A 16,757-nucleotide genomic window follows, 5' to 3' on the forward strand; every position below is an offset into this window, starting at 1 on the left:
GGCGTCCGGCATGCCACAACTGGAAGAACCCACAACTAAAACATACAACTCTGTACTGGGGGGATTTGGGGAGAAAAAGCAAAAAAGAAAAGGTTGAGACCAAGAGAATTCTGTGCAAACAGACCTTGTTAAAATAATTATCTTCCTTTACCCTGTCCACATAGTTTAGTTATTTTCCCACAAACTAATATAAAAGCATGTAGATTTTGCCATTTCTTTGGGTGTTCGTTCCTTATGAAGGCTCCCATGTCACGTAAAACTTGTATTACATACATTTGCATGCTTTTCTTCTGTTGATCTTGCTTATGTCATTTCATTCTCAGGCCCAGCCAAAAAAAACCTAAGAGGGTGTAGGAGAAACCCTGACGGTTGTTTTTTTTCCCTTTTTGTAATGCACGTGCCTGACTTAAGCTTTGATTGCCAAGGCATCTACTTCAGAGATGGCTATCTCCAATAATCATTGCCAGCAACAGGACTAGATAAAGAACCAGGCCTCCCCCCCTCCCGGAGGCTCCTTTGTGTTAGGGATCTGGGTTGGTTTCAATAACTGACAATCAGGCCACTTGTTTTTTTCTCTCCCTGCACTTTAAATTCCCACTCTTATGTTTTAAATTCAGCAATAAAGAGTGAGCCCGTGAAACGCTAGGCCCCCACATCGACCCCAATAAAAGCAAAAACCCAGGCCCACGCACTCTCCCTGTCTCTTTTTCTCCACTTGCAACCTTGCTGTGCGGCCCCTGGTGCGCTGTGTAATTTTCAGGTCCTGTAAATAATAAACCTTTATTTTTTGAAAGTTTCCTGATGGTTATTGCTGAAGGGCATCTTGCAGTCATAGTAGGAACCACAAGGGCCGGTCCAACCACAACATGCGTTATTGATAGGCTTAGACCTGCACAAAACAGAGAGCAGAAGTAAAATTTTCCTAGCCTACACAATCCTTGCAGCTGGCTTCATGGTTTGGGTTTCCTTCTAGCACTTTCCCCCACAGCTGTCTGAGATGCTCCCATGCAGTAGTGTGGGTTTAATTCGCTAATTTTCACTCTGCACCATGTTTCATTCTCTGGCTAATGGGCATTTAGAATGTTTCCAATTTTTTTTTTTGAAGAAGAAGATTAGCCCTGTGCTAGCTACTGCCAGTCCTCCTCTTTTTGCTGAGGAAGGCTGGCCCTGAGCTAACATCCGTGCCCATCTTCCTCTACTTTATATGTGGGACGCCTACCACAGCATGGCGTGCCAAGCGGTGCCATGTCCGCACCCGGGATCCAAACCGGCAAACCCCGGGCTGCTGAGAAGCAGAACGTGCAAACTTAACCGCTGCACCACGGGGCCGGCCCTCCAATTTTTTGCAAGTACAAGATTGTATATGATGGGGTTCAGGGAAGGCCGCCCCAAGATGTGTCACTCTGGTATGCAGATTATTTCAAGCTGAAGACAGTAAAATCTCAGAAGACTCAGGAAGAAAATTTGACCTTCCCTTGAACTGCCTAAAAGAATTTAACATAGAAGGCCTGTTCTAGGAAAGAGCTCATACCACAGATAGCTACTATAATGTAAAATAGGTGTCACAGAAAGATAACAACAAACCCACGTTTTGGCTCAACAAAACTTGTTTAACAAACATTTTCATTTCTATCTCCGTGTAAATTGCCTTCCTCCCCTCTGAAATCCCAAACCACTACCCCAACATCCTCCTTGTCTGTAGCTGAAGATACTTAAACTGGCAACTTCGACCAGAAGGCTGAGTTGCTCAGTTTTTCCCGAGTTTCTGTTATGTATACATGTTATTAAACTTTGTTCAATGTTCTCCTCCTAACCTGCCTTTTTAATTATCTGACCAGCCATAAGCAAAGGGAAAAGGGGGAGGAATTCTCCCTCTTCCCCAAAGAGCATATTGAATAGCATACTGAACATATTATAAACATAGCAACCTAAGTGTGGAACAGTATTAATAATTCATTGTAACTTTGATTTTCTTTTCTCTGCTTTTAATAAGTTTGAGCTTCTTTTTATGTGTTTTTGGCTGCTCAGTTTTCATTCTGTTAATTGTCTGTTCATATCTTTTGCCAATTTTTCTATTGCATTGTGCTTTTTTCCATACTGATTGGAGGAAGTTTTTTATGCTGTTATTGATACCCATCTCTTGCCAGTGTAGGGGAGGAAGACAAATCCTCTATCCTCTGGGTCCTTCTGGCTGATCTAAGAATTAAATTGACACGAGACAGACTAACAGGAGAAAATCAAACAAAGATTAATAATATATACACATGGGAGAAACCCAGGAGAACTGAGTAACTCACCAGAATGGCCAAAGTTGCCACCTTAAATATCATCTTCAGCTAAAGACAAAGAAGGATCTTGGGGATGGTGGTTTGGAACTTCAAAGGGAGGAAGGCAATTTACACGGAGGGAGATAAAACCACAAATGTTTGATAAACAAGTGTTTGCTGGGCCATCTATAGACAATGGGACCCAAGAGAGAGAACTTTGATAAAAATGGGTTTGGTTAATAACTAAGGAATAAGTCTGAGCTACGATATAATTATAAATAATTTTTGTTGTCTGTTCTTGTATTTTACATAATAAAGGAAGTACCTTATTCCTAATTTTATAAACTTGTGTCAATGTTTTCGCCACTGCTCAAAATACATTTTAGAAGAGTTCTTAATCTAATTACCTTTACAATGGTTGGTGTGTTTTGAATATCCTCAGCTATAGGAATTCTTCACCTTCACATTCTAGAGTTTTGGGAAAAGCCACTGAGACCTCAGACCTTGATTCTGAGGTCACATTTCTCTGTACCTGAAATACATCCTTTAGAAGTTCTCCAGGCAGGGTCGATTAGTTGTCTGTCTGAAAATGTCTGTCTTTATTTTGCTCACACCCTCATATAACATAGGTTGTAACGTTCTAGGTCATAGGGAAGGACAGCTACTGCTAGGGCCGTAGCAGCCTCTTCCTCTCCCGTCTACCGGTACTGATTTTCAGCCTCCTCTTAATGTTCATCCCTGGAGCGTTCCCTTATTTTTTGTGAGCTCACTTATACCTTTAAAGGGATGTTTCTTCCCTCACGGCCAGCATTTCGGGGTAATTTACAGCAGCAGGACATTTCTGGCTCCCCACACCCCTCAGCACTGCTGTATATTTTTTAAAGACTGTCTTGTGGGGTCACACTAGACTCTCTCTGGCAATCTCAACCGGCTCTAAGATTCTAGGTCAAAATGACCTTCTAATGCCCCCGCCCTCAGAGCCCTTGCTCCAGTCAGCACTCTGGGCTTCTTCTGACAAGTCTCAGACTGGTGGGAGAGGAGCACCCCCTCCTGAGCAGAGATTAGAATGTTCAAAGAGGGTCCTAGAAAGGGCAATGCATAAATTACCAGGCTCAGTGACCAGGGAACCGCCTTCTTCATCGAAACTGACCCCAGCTCAGAGGACTGTTGGGCATCCGGGAGACATCGGGGAATTTAGCCCAGCCCTAAATAGTGACTGTCTCCATGAGGAATTTCAGACACTTGTGGTCAGGCAAGTTAGAGGGAAAATAGCCACAGTCGACTGCCCATGCACCTGACAAACACACACATATACGCTCTTACACACTCAAGCACACACTTCCACAGATACACACAGATACTCCCAAATATACACACACATATACACTCTTACACACCCTTCACACACATACACGTGTTCACACACACACACACACACACATATATATATACACATATTTTGTTTTAAAACGTACCCAAGATTTATTTTAATCAGGTATGGTAAGACACACAGACACAGAAGTGACTGTCATGATACAAGTTTTTTACTTGTTAACCTTAAAATAAAGAGCCAAATTGAGAGGCAGTGAGGCATTTATCTTGGGACCAAAGAATTACAATTCAGGAGCACTGTTTCAGGTAGAAACCCAAATATTGTCCTGCTTACAGGAAAGGGGCTTAGAGTTTTTACGGGACAAAGGGAGAATGAGGTGAGTTGTAGTAAGGAAGAGTTCATTGGTGCTAGATGAGGTAAGAGTAGGTTTGTACTAAATAGATTGACTTGAGGTTCGATCATCTGGCAGAAGGTCAGACTTGTACTTCATTGATTGGTTAGCGATCAGTCATCAGCAAAGTCCAGTTTCATCAGTCCTTACAAACAGGATATTCCTGTCCTTACTGACTTCTTGGAATGTTGGCAGTTTGGTCCAGTTTGGAAAATAAAGAAAATAAGACATGCAAGGCAATTCCTCTGAAATGCTCTCCAGCTCTATTTTAATATGGCTCCACTCATGTCAGCTTTCACATTTTCCCCTTTTGATCAAGATCTTTCTCTAAAGCATCACTGACCAAACACTGGAAAGCATTGCTGATCGACAATTGAAAAGTCATCAAAGCATTCTTGGTATCCTGTGACCTGGAAGGTTTATTACCAGTGTGTCACATCCCATGTAGGAGGAAAAGTGATTTCCCTAGGAGCCTTAGGCAATATTTGAGCAACAAGAATGCCAGAGCAGAGGAAGACTCTACTGTCAAGTTCTTTTAAGGGTAAACATCTTTTGCAGTTGTTTGAAGTTTCTTGAAGTTGCATAAACCTTAATATTCAGTTCTGTATGTTGAGTGACCATAATCTTGGTGTTTGTAGAAATTCTGGAGCAGCTCTGAGTGAGTAGTAGCATAAGAAGTTTAAATGAAAGTACATATAGCACAATCCTAATAATCATCATAAACAATAGTTGAAGTCCTGGTCTCATCCAAGCACCTCTGCCTGAAGGAAGCAGCTGAAAACATCGATAGGGAAGCAGAGGGTGTCGTTGAAAGACACAGGACCACAGAGGTCTTGTGCTATATTCTAATTTTTCTAAGTTCTAACTCAACTTCACCAGAAGAGTTGATGCAGGTACAGCGGGAGGTCTTGTTGTCTTTGTCTCCCGGCAGTGTGCTGTGGAAAGATTGATCTGCCAGGGCATGGTTTTTATCTAAGGTTCTGATTATTCCTTTGCAATACTGAAGTATATCTCCTTTAATTAATTGACCATCAAGAACAGAAAGTGCCATAGGTCGGCTGGTAAGTATTTCAAATGGTGACAACTGGTGTTTCCCAAAGCGGGCAGCTCTCATATTCAAAAGGACTAGAGGAAGCGCTGTAGGCCAAGCCAATCTCAAGGTTTCCAGAAATTTTGCCAAATCAGTCTTAATAATATCATTTGTTCTTTCCACTAGTCCAGAGGACTGAGGGTGATAAGCACAATGGACACACTGTAGAATAGGCCAAACTCACAGACCTGTTCCACAACACAGCCAGGAAAGCGTCTTCCTGGGTCACTAGACAGTGCTGAGAGCACGCCCCAGGGGGTATTATCTTTTCTAATAAGATTTTGGCAACTGCTGAAGCAAGGGAATGCTTCAACCTGATAAGAAAACATGCAAACCATAACAAGAACAACCTACAGCCTTGGGAAGGCGGCCGCTGAGTGAAATCCATTTGCTATTCCTAAAAAGGCCCTTTAGGCCAGTCAGAATGTCCAGGGGCTGTGTGGATAGTCTCCCCGGATCGTATTTAGCACATACAGCACAGATCAAGTGTGTCTCCTGGGCAACTTTAGAAATATTGTCCCACCAGTATTGTTTCATGAATCTTATAAGTTTATTTTTGTTTTTGTTTTGCTGAGGAAGATTCTCCCTGAGCTAACGTCTGTTGCCAATCTTCATCTATTTTGTATGTGAGCAGCTGTCACTGCATGGCCACTGATAAATGAGTAGTATAGATCCATGCCAAGAACTGAACCCAGGCCACTGAAGCAGAGTGCAGCAAACTTAACCACTAGGCCACCAGGGCTGACCAGAAACTTTTTTTTTTTTAATTGAGTTATTGATAGGTTACAATCTTGTGAAATTTCAATTGTACATTAATGTTTGTCAGTCGTGTTGTAGGTGCACCACTTCACCCTTTGTGCCCACCCCCCACCCCACCTTTCCCCTGGTATCCACTAAACTGTTCTTGGTCCATAGTTTTAAATTCCTCATATGAGTGGAGTCATACACAGATTATCTTTCTCTTGCTGGCTTATTTCACTTAACATAATTCTCTCAAGGTCCATCCATGTTATTGCAAATGGAATGATTTTGTTCTGTTTTGCAGCTGAGTAGTATTCCATTGTATATATGTACCACATCTTCTTTATCCATTCGTCTGTTGCTGGACACTTAGGTTGCTTCCACGTCTTGGCTATTGTAAACAGTGCTGCAATAAACATTGGGGTGCACAGGACTTTTGGGATTGCTGACTTCAGGCTCTTTGGATAAATACCCAGTAGTGGGATGGCTGCATCGTATGGTAGTTCTATTTTTAGTTTTTTGAGGAATCTCCATACTGTTTTCCATAGTGGCTGCACCAGTTTGCATTCCCACCAGCAGTGTATGAGGGTTCCTTTTTCTCCGCAACCTCTCCAACATTTGTTGCTATTAGTTTTAGATATTTTTGTCATTCTAACGGGTGTAAGGTGATATCTTAGTGTAGTTTTGATTTGCATTTCCCTGATGATCAGCGATGATGAGCATCTTTTCCTGTGCCTATTGGCCATCAGTATATCTTCTTTGAAGAAATGTCTGTTCATGTCTCCAGCCCATTTTTTTATTGGGTTGTTTGATGTTTTGTGATTGAGTTGTGAGAGTTCTTTATATATTAAGGATATTAAGCCTTTGTCAGATATATGACTTGCAAATATTTTTTCCCAGTTAGTGGGTTGTTTTTTTGTTTCAATCCTGTTTTCATTTGCCTTGAAGAAGCTCTTTAATCTGATGAAGTCCCATTTGTTTATTCTTTCTATTGTTTCCCTTCTCTGAGAAGGCATGGTGTCCGAAAAGATCCTTTTAATACTGATGTCAAAGAGTGTACTGCCTACGTTTTCTTCCAGAAGCCTTATGGTTTCAGGTCTCACCTTTAGGTCTTTAATCCATTTTGAGTTTATTTTAGTGAATGGTGAAAAAGAATGGTCAATTTTCATTCTTTTCCATGTGGCTTTCCAGTTTTCCCAGCACCATTTGTTGAAAAGACTTTCTTTTCTCCATTGTATGCGCTCAGCTCCTTTGTCAAAGATAAGCTGTCCATAGATGTGTGGTTTTATTTCTGGGCTTTCAATTTTGTTCCATTGATCTGTACACCTGTTTTTGTACCAGGACCACGCTGTTTTGATTACTGTAGCTTTGTAGTATGTTCTGAAGTCGGGGATTGTGATGCCTCCCGTTTTGTTCTTTTTTCTCAGGATTGCTTTAGAAATTCGGGGTCTTTTGTTGCCCCATATGAATTTTAGGATTCTTTGTTCTAATTCTGTAAAGAATGTCATTGGGATTCTGATTGGGATGGCGTTGAATCTGTAGATTGCTTTAGGTAGAACGGACATTTTAACTATGTTTATTCTTCCAATCCATGTACATGGAATGTCTTTCCATCTCCTTATGTCGTCATCCAATTCTCTCAGAAAGGCCTTGTAATTTTCATTATATAGGTCCTTCACTTCCTTAGTTAAATTTACCCCAAGGTATTTTATTCTTTTTGTTGCGATTGTGAATGGTATTGTATTCTTGAGTTCTTTTTCTGTTGGTTCATTACTGGAGTATAGAAATGCTACTGATTTATGCAAATTGATTTTATACCCTGCAACTTTGCTGTAGTTGTTGATTACTTCAAACAGTTTTCCAATGGATTCTTTGGGGTTTTCTATATATAAGATCATGTCGTCTGCAAACAGCGAGAGTTTCACTTCTTCCTTCCCTATTTGGATTCCTTTTACTCCTTTTTCTTGCCTGATTGCTCTGGCCAGGACCTCCAGTACTATGTTAAATAAGAGTGGTGATAGAGGGCATCCTTGTCTTGTTCCTGTTTTCAGGGGGATGGGGTTCAGTTTTTGCCCATTGAGTATGATGTTTGCTATGGGTTTGTCGTATATGGCCTTTATTATGTTGAAGTAGTTTCCTTCTATGCCCATTTTGTTCAGAGTTTTTATCATAAATGGCTGTTGGATCTTGTCAAATGCTTTCTCTGCATCTATTGAGATGATCATGTGGTTTTTATTTCTCAGTTTGTTGATGTGGTGTATCACGTTGATTGATTTGCGGATGTTGAACCATCCCTGTGTCCCTGGTATGAATCCCACCTGATCCTGATGTATGATTCTTTTGATGAATTGCTGAATTCTGGTTGCCAAAATTTTGTTTAGAATTTTTGCATCTATGTTCATCAGTGATATTGGCCTGTAGTTCTCTTTTTTCGCGGTGTCCTTGTCAGGTTTTGGTATCAGCGTGATGTTGGCCTCATAGAATGTGTTAGGAAGTGTTCCATCTTCCCTAATTTTTTGGAATAGCTTGAAAAGGATAGGTATTAAATCCTCTCTGAAAGTTTGGTAGAATTCCCCAGGAAAGCCATCTGGTCCTGGGGTTTTATTCTTTGGGATGCTTTTGATTGCTGTTTCAATCTCTTTCCTTGTGATTGGTCTGTTCAAATTGTCTGCCTCTTCTTGAGTGAGCTTTGGGAGATTGTAGGAGTCCAGGAATTTATCCATTTCCTCTAGGTTATCCATTCTGTTGGCATATAGTTTTTTGTAGTATTCTCTTATAATCTGTTGTATTTCTGCAGAGTCTGTTGTTATTTCTCCTCGCTCATTTCTGATTTTGTATATTTGAGCTTTCTCCCTTTTTTTCTTTGTAAGTCTGGCTAGTGGTTTGTCAATTTTATTTATCTTCTCAAAACACCAGCTCTTTGTCTCATTGATCCTTTCTACTGCCTTTTTCGTTTCAATAGTATTTATTTATGCTCTGATTTTTATTATTTCTCTCCTTCTGCTGACTTTGGGCTTCATTTGTTCTTTTTTCTCTAGTTCAGTTAGGTGTGCTTTAAGGTTGCTTATTTGGGATTTTTCTTGTTTGTTAAGATGTGCCTGTATTGCGATGAATTTTCCTCTTAATACAGCTTTTGCTGTATCCCCATATGAATTGGTATGGCATGCTATCATTTTCATTTGTTTCCAGGTATTTTTTTATTTCTTCTTTAATTTCTTCAATGATCCATTGCTTGTTCAGTAGTGTGTTGTTTAGTCTCCACATCTTTGTGCCTTTCTCAGCTTTTTTCTTGTAATTAATCTCTAGCCTTATAGCACTATGATCTCCGAGAAGATGCTTGTTATTATTTCAACTTTTTTAAATTTGTAGAGGCTTGCCTTGTTTCCCAACATATGGTCTATCCTAGAGAATGTTCCATGTGCACTTGAGAAGAATGTGTATTCAGCTCCTTCAGGGTGGAGTGATCTATATATGTCTATTAAGTCCAATTGTTTTAGTTTTTCATTCAGCTCCACTATTTCCTTGTTGATTTTCTGTCTGGATGATCTGTCCATTGATGTGAGTGGGGTGTTGAGGTCCCCTACTATTATTGTGTTGTTATTAACATCTTCCTTCAGGTCTGTTAATAGTTGCTTTATGAATCTTGGTGCTCCTGTGTTGGGTGCATAGATATTTATAAGCATTATTTCTTCTTGATGAAGTGTCCCTTTCATCATTATATGTTGTCCCTCTGTGTCTCTCTTTACCTGTCTTATTTTGAAATCCACTTGGTCTGATATGAGAATTGCAACACCTGCCTTTTTTTCCTTGCTATTTGCTTGAAGTATTGTCCTCCACCCCTTCACCCTGAGTCTGTGTTTGTCCTTGGGGCTGAGGTGTGTGTCCTGGAGGCAACAAATTGTTGGATCTTGTTCTTTAATCCATTTTGCCACTCTGTGTCTTTTTATTGGAGAGTTCAATCCGTTCACATTGAGAGTGATTATTGATGCATGTGGACTTAATGCTGTCAATCTGTCGCTCATTATCTTGTTTTCCTGTGTTTCTTTTCCTGTGTGCTTTAGACTACCCATTTAATGCTGCAATTTCTTATGCTGGGTTTCTTAGATTTTTCCTTATCTACGATTTGTGACTCTGTTCTGTACTTTATTTTAGTGTCTACCTTGAAGTTTGTATTTAGAATCTCGTGTATAATATAGTCTATTCTCTGGTGGTCTCTTACTTACTCGACCAACACTGATTTAGACCCTTTGCTCTTCCCCTCCTAAATAATTATTTTCATTTTTTATTCCAACTCGTCTTATTAATTTGTAGTTAGAGTGCTAAGATCGTCCTTGTTTTGGTAGTTTCCTTACTTTTACCTTAATGCTATAATTGAATATTTGCTATCCAGTTCTGGTTCTATCCATCGGTCTCCCTAGTCTGTGGATTGTGTCCCCTTTCTCCCTTTTTTCTTTTTTCAAGTATGAGAGCCTTCTTGAGGATTTCTTGTAATCGAGGGCTTTTAGTTACAAATTCCCTTAACTTTTGTTTGTCTGGAAAAGATTTAATTTCTCCCTCATATCTGAAGGAAATTCTTGCTGGATAGAGTATTCTTGGCTGAAGATTTTTATCCTTTAAAGCTTTGAATATATCACTCCATTCTCTCCTAGCTTGTAGGGTTTCTGTAGAGAAATCCCCTGACAGTCTGATAGGGGCTCCTTTATAGGTTATTCTCTTTTTTTTTCTTACTTCCCTGAGTATTCTTTCCTTATCATTCCTATTTGCCAACTTTACTATTATGTGCTATGCGGTGGGTCTTTTTACATTGACAAATCAAGGAGATCTAAAACCCTCCTCTACACACATTTCTCCGTTGATCCCTAGATTTGGGAAATTCTCTTCAATAATTTCATTAAGCACACTTTCTGCTCCATTTTCCTTTTCCATATTCTCAGGAATTCCTATGATCCTTATGTTCTTACTCCTCATTGAATCCATTATCTCTCGGAGATTTTCCTCTTTTTTTAAATTCTTAGTTCTCTTTCTTCCTCTGTCTGGCGCCATTCAGCCTGTCTATCTTCGATTATGCTGATTTGCTCCTCTAGATTGTCTACACGGGCATTCAGGGAATCCGTATTCTATTTTATCTGGTCCATTGTGTTTTTCATCTCAAGTAATTCTGTTTGATTCTTCTTTATGATTTCAATCTCTTTTGTGAAGTAACTCCAGAACTCGGCTTGTTTCTCTATCTTTCTCTCTGCCTCATTGAGTTTTTTGATTATAGCTGCTCTGAATTCATTATCACTTAGTTTACCTAATTCCAAGTCCTCAGGACTTAATTCTGTGTTTTTATTGTTTTCCTTCTGGTCCGGGGCTTTTATAAATTGCTGGATGGTAGAGGAGCGGTTTTTTCTCATGGTGGTAGAATTCAGTTGCAGTTACAGCCTGTCGCCACTAGATGGGGGTCGAGAGCGGCGTGTTAGCTCTCCGCCTTCGGGGCAAGATGGCTGCGCCCACTGGCTTTGTTGGGGGCAGGGGCTGTTACACGCGCCGGTCTGGGTTCAGATCAGTTCTGTTCTCTGGTCTCCCAAGGCCCTTCATTCATAGGGTCCCCGCGTATGGAAGCTTTCCCCCCGTCAGCGGGTCTCCACTGAATCAGTGGCAGGAGTCCTGGATGATCCCCCGGTCACGCGGCCCCTCCCCCACTCCTTCCCGACCGGCGCCGCAGCGATCGCAGACTCTAGGGGAGGGAGCGATGTTCTCTCCTACCGTTCCAGCGCCTCCGAAGGTGTAAGCAAGGTTTATGATCTCCACCTTCTTGGTATTGTAGGTCTCTAACGAGCTGGCATTATGTTTATTCTCTGAAATTCAGTTCTTCCAATCTTTTGTTGTATTTTGGAGGGGAGAGAATCCCGGGTCAGCTCACCCCGCCATTTTGCTCCCCACAGCAGTCAGGGCTGACCAGAAACTTTTAAGTTTATCTGCTGCCCAGTGGGTCATCTGATGGGTCATTTCATGGTCTTTGGTAAGACAGGCTTTTTGTTTGGCTCATACCATGCATTGGTTAATAGGCTGAAATACAACCGTTACCTGTCCAATAAAAACCTTTCTTTAAGCAGTGCCTTAGATGGGGCATCTTTGATCATTTTCATTAGCTCCCCTTTCGAAATATAGTCAAAATCTGCCGTAATTGCTTCAAGATTCGTGGCTCATAAGGCAGCTGTCCTTGTGACCTGATCAGCCATATTATTTCCTTTAGCTTCCTCTGAAATTGACTGAACGCCTGGGGCAATGGCTAGGCTGGTGGAAGTTGTACCAATTCTAGCAATTCATTAACAAGGGATCCGTTTTTAATTTGGGGTCCTCAAGAGATTAGAAATCCTGTTTCCAGAGCGGGCCAAAATCATGAACGACCCTGAAGCCATAATGACTGTCTATATAAATGTTTGCAGGTTTTTTTTGCCGACGTGCAAGCTCTAGCCAAGGCATGTGGTTCCGCTTGCTGAGCTGAAGTGACTGTCAGCAGTGGAGCTGCTTCGATCACCTGGAAAGGAGTTGCAAAAGCATATCCAGCGCATTATCTTCCCTTATCATTTCTTAAATAGGAACCATCAGTAAACCTTGAGAGCTCGGCATGTGTAATAGGAATTTCCCATCAATCAACCCTAGGTGTCAGTAGTTGGTCAGTCAAAGTTAAACAGTCAGGATGTGTATTGTTGGAAAGCAGAGGAAGGAGAGTTGCAGGGTCAAGATTGTTACAGCAAGAGCGTACTATGGGGAGAAGTTGACAAGGGGATCTTGTAAGAGGTAAGTCAAGTTGCAGAATGATGTTGAGAGTGATAAGAACTGAGTACGCCTTCCACAGCATGAGGAACACAGATAGTGAGGGGCGAGCCCGTAATAATTTCCTCTGTTGATTTGATATGAGCTGCTGTAGCTGATATTGCTCTCATGCAAAGGGAGACCTTTGGCTCCTGGATCCGATCGTTGACCACAGTAACCAAGCAGTCTCTGTTGTCCTCCATGTTTCTGAGTAAGGACACCAAGGCATTTCCTTCCTTCCTGCGTGTGAAAAGGAAAAAAAGTTGATCCTTTGGATGTCCCAGCACAGGTGGGCTGAGAAGCCTTCCCTTTAGTTGGCCACAGGAGCCATTTCGTTCCATTCTATGGGGTCAGGCTCAATAGACTTTAAAAAGGTGAAAAAAAGCTTGGGCTATTAGGGAAAAGCTTGGTATCCAATTTCTACAATATCCTGCAGGGCCTAGAAATCTTCTCAGTTGTCTCTTAATCTTTGGGTGGGGCAAACTTGACATGCTCTGAAGCCTGTCAGGGTCTAGAAGCAATCCCTTATCTGAGATTAAATATCCCAGATATTTAACTGGAGTTTCCTGTAGGGATCTTGGGCCCTTTGGTTGGTAGCAGTTTAAGGACGTGGAGGCTGTGGTGCTTACATGCTTCCTTACCAGGGGAGCAAAGGAGGAGACAGTCCATGTACTGCAGGAGAGTCGACCCCTCAGGACAGGTGACATCTGCCAAATCTCCCTTTAAAATCTGTGAAGAGTAGGCAGGACTTTCTCTGTAACTGTGCAGACGGCGGTGTGGCTCTGTGACCGGGTAATGAACCAGGCTGCTGAAGCAGTGACAGCAATGAACTGTAACTATTAAGTGATCAGGACTAGCTCAGATATATGCCAATTTGATGAAACATTCTGCAGCCATTCAAATTACAAATAGATGGACTTTGTAATATGAAAAGTGTGCATACAAAACAGGGATAAAAATACAAGCACACTAGAAAGAAGTGAACCTCTATTGAGGCACAGGGCTCAGAGATTTTTACAGATATTTTGAAAATTATGCCTTACAACAGGCCTGTGAGTGGAGGAATTATCATCCTATTTGAAGAGCAACATTCATCAGGACTCAGAGAAGTTAATGACATGCTGGAGGTCAAGTAACGAATGAGTGACAGCCAGGATTGAAACTCAGGTTCTATCTACCGTACCCTCCATGCTCCCAACATGCACCCCCATACATCCCCCCCCTCACCACAAGCGCCCTCACACACCACACACAAACACCCCCACACCTCTCATACATACACACCACTTACACACACACAACCACACCCCACACCACACATACACATCCCTTTCGAGCCCATAGAGGCCTAGGTGTGCGTGGCTAAGGGTCCTCAGTGACCCTCAGGACAGAGAGAAAGTTGTGCTTTCCTGACTTAGCATTTTTTGCAATCTGGATAAACTGAAAATTTCCCAAATCACCAAGTCCTGACTCTTTTTTTGCTTGACAGTTCTCCTCAGTTCATCTCTCTCCTCACATGACCGACTACAAGCAGTAAGAATTAACCAGGCCACACCTTCACCTCTTTGCTCAGAAATCTCAGCTGCATATCAAAGTTCAGGCCCTCCATGTTCTGCCTATCACACACCTGTAGGACACAGTTCAGCGAAGTTTCTGCCACTGTGTAACAAGGACCCCCTAGAAACTCTTTGCTATTTCTCAGAAGTCTTTTCCTTAGAAGGGACAGAAACTCAATATCAACCGGTTTAGGTGAAAAGAGGGATTTCCCTGAAAGCCTGCCAGTGAGGGGTGGGGGCGTGCTGTAAGTGGCTGGCAGGGAGAACTGGGATCAGAAGCTGCTTCTCTGCCCACATGTCCTTTTCTTTGAGTAAGCTCCTTTCTGTCAGGCCAGCCTGCTTAGGGAACTCTGGAAATGTGAGCGTCAGTGGTCCCAGCTCCTGACGCCCATATGTACCTCCCCCGTAGGACCTCCTCTGTCCTGAATCCTAGTTTCAAAAATCCCAGGGAAGCATTCTGATCGGCCAGCTTGGGTCACCAGCCAGAGGGATGGGCTATTCTGAAAGATTTGCTAGAGCCCGGCTGCCTAGCCCCAACCATCACTGCGGCCACTGGGAGGATGGCTGGTGGTGGGCGGGGGGGTGGGGGGGGGTGGCTGGAGGGAGATGGGGGACAGTGAGAAGAGTGCAATTTGAATGAGCTGGTTAAGCACGGTGTGTGTGCATTACTCAAGGTACTTCCTGCAGAAGAGGGCCTAATGACAAAGAATATTTCCATTGGAATTGCTGGCAAAGACTGGAGTTTATGATTTATGACGGTGATATGTCTCCATTCCTGGAAGCTCTTGAAGAAAGATAAGAGAGAAAGGCATAGCCTGCTCAACCTGCTGATGGATCTGCAGGAAAGGCTGACAAACCAACAGAACATTAAGTGATAAACCAGTCTATGTGTGTAGTATCAAGTATGCAATAATGGCTATTTGAGGTGGGTATAAAATCTTATGTGGGAAACCCATTTTCCTCAAAATTGTTTTGCTCTTCTAGCATTCCAGTTCAGGCTCATCTGAATGACCAAATATATATTTCTTATGAATCACAATATTGCACCTATACTTTCTAGAAAATGTAAAGTTTTTTAGAATTCTAAAAATCTAGAAAATTATATTTTTAGACTCTTTCAAAGAAAAATGCATCCCATTATATGGTTTTAGTGTGGTTGCTTAGAAAAAAATCACATCTGGACTGATTCTTAAAACTTACCATCCCACCACTCTGCATCTTTTGATTCAAAGTATAAATTGTTGTCATCAGTATGTGTTCCACATTCTTGCATATCTGATACTACACACATAGACCGGTTTATCACTTTATGTTCCATTGGTTCATCAGCCTTTCCTGCAGGTTCATCAGCAGGTTGAGCAGGCTATGCCTTTCTCTGTGATCTTTCTTCAAGAACTTCCGGGAATGGAGACACATCACCATCATAAATCATAAACTCCAGTCTTTACCAACAATTCCAATGGAAATATTGTCTTTAGGCCCTGTTCTGCAGGAAGTGTCTTGAGTAATGCACACACACCACGCTTAACCAGTTCATCCAAATTGCACTCCATAAATTCAGACATATGTCTCTCCAAGTCAGTACGAGCTGATTGAGTGTGGGTTCCAATGGTCATTGCTCTGCAGTCAAAATAGTTAGCATGTGGATAGGTTTGGAAAACATAGGGGCCCCTATCATCATAACCAGCAATAAGCAGCCTGACACCGTATGGTCTCCAGCCACATTGTTGCCTTGGTATCTGGATCTTGCTTCCTGTTAGAGATACAAGAAGAGACACAGGGAGAGGTCTGTCAAATACAAATCTAGAATCCAAACACTGCAGGTGCAGGGAATTACACAACAGTCTGGCATCAGCAGCAAGTCCTCCAACCGAGATACCACTGTGGTTGTCAGCATGGGGAATTTTTTTTTTTTTTTTAAAGATTGGCACCTGGGCTAACAACTGTTGCCAATCTTTTTTTTTTTTTCTGCTTTATCTCCCCAAACCCCCCCGTACACAGCTGTATATCTTAGTTGCATGTCCTTCTAGTTGTGGGATGTGGGACGCAACCTCTAAGTGGCCTGACAAGAGGTACCATGTCCGCGCCCCAGATCCGAACCCTGGGCCCCCGCAGCGGAGCACACGAACTTAACCACTCAGCCACGGAGCCGGCCCAGCATGGGGAATTTTTTTTCTGATGAGTTGCAAGCTCTGCTGGGCTCTCCTGAATGCAGCCGACCCTGTATGGGTTTTCAGTTTCAGACCAGCTGTGGCTGAACCTTGTTTGACAGCTTCCATAGCATATTCAATTTGATGAATCTTGCCCAGAGGGCTCCAAACAGTGAGGTCATTGTCATACTTGTTTCAAAACATGTTTCTTGTGGCCTCTTGCAAAACTTGGGATCAAAGTATCACTCCCATTATCTTGTGAAATTCTCTATCTTTTGAAAGATTTGCAACTGTATTTGAATTAGAAAATATCAGTGAAATATTTTGACCTGTCAAGATGTTGACACGATGAGTCAGGAGACGCCGGTGTCAGGAAGGCACTAGTTATTGGGAAATATTTTGATACATGGCCATTTCCTTAGTGAACA

General features: G+C 42.0%; 1 pseudogene; it reads right to left on the reverse strand.

Moving 5' to 3' along the window:
- Positions 1-3,743: 3,743 nt before the first annotated feature.
- On the reverse strand, positions 3,744-16,533 carry LOC106847144 (proteasome subunit alpha type-1-like; annotated as a pseudogene).
- Between the last annotated feature and the right edge of the window lie 224 nt (positions 16,534-16,757).

This window comes from Equus asinus, chromosome 8 (genome assembly GCF_041296235.1).
Source record: "Equus asinus isolate D_3611 breed Donkey chromosome 8, EquAss-T2T_v2, whole genome shotgun sequence".
In the NCBI taxonomy this organism is placed as follows: domain Eukaryota; kingdom Metazoa; phylum Chordata; class Mammalia; order Perissodactyla; family Equidae; genus Equus; species Equus asinus.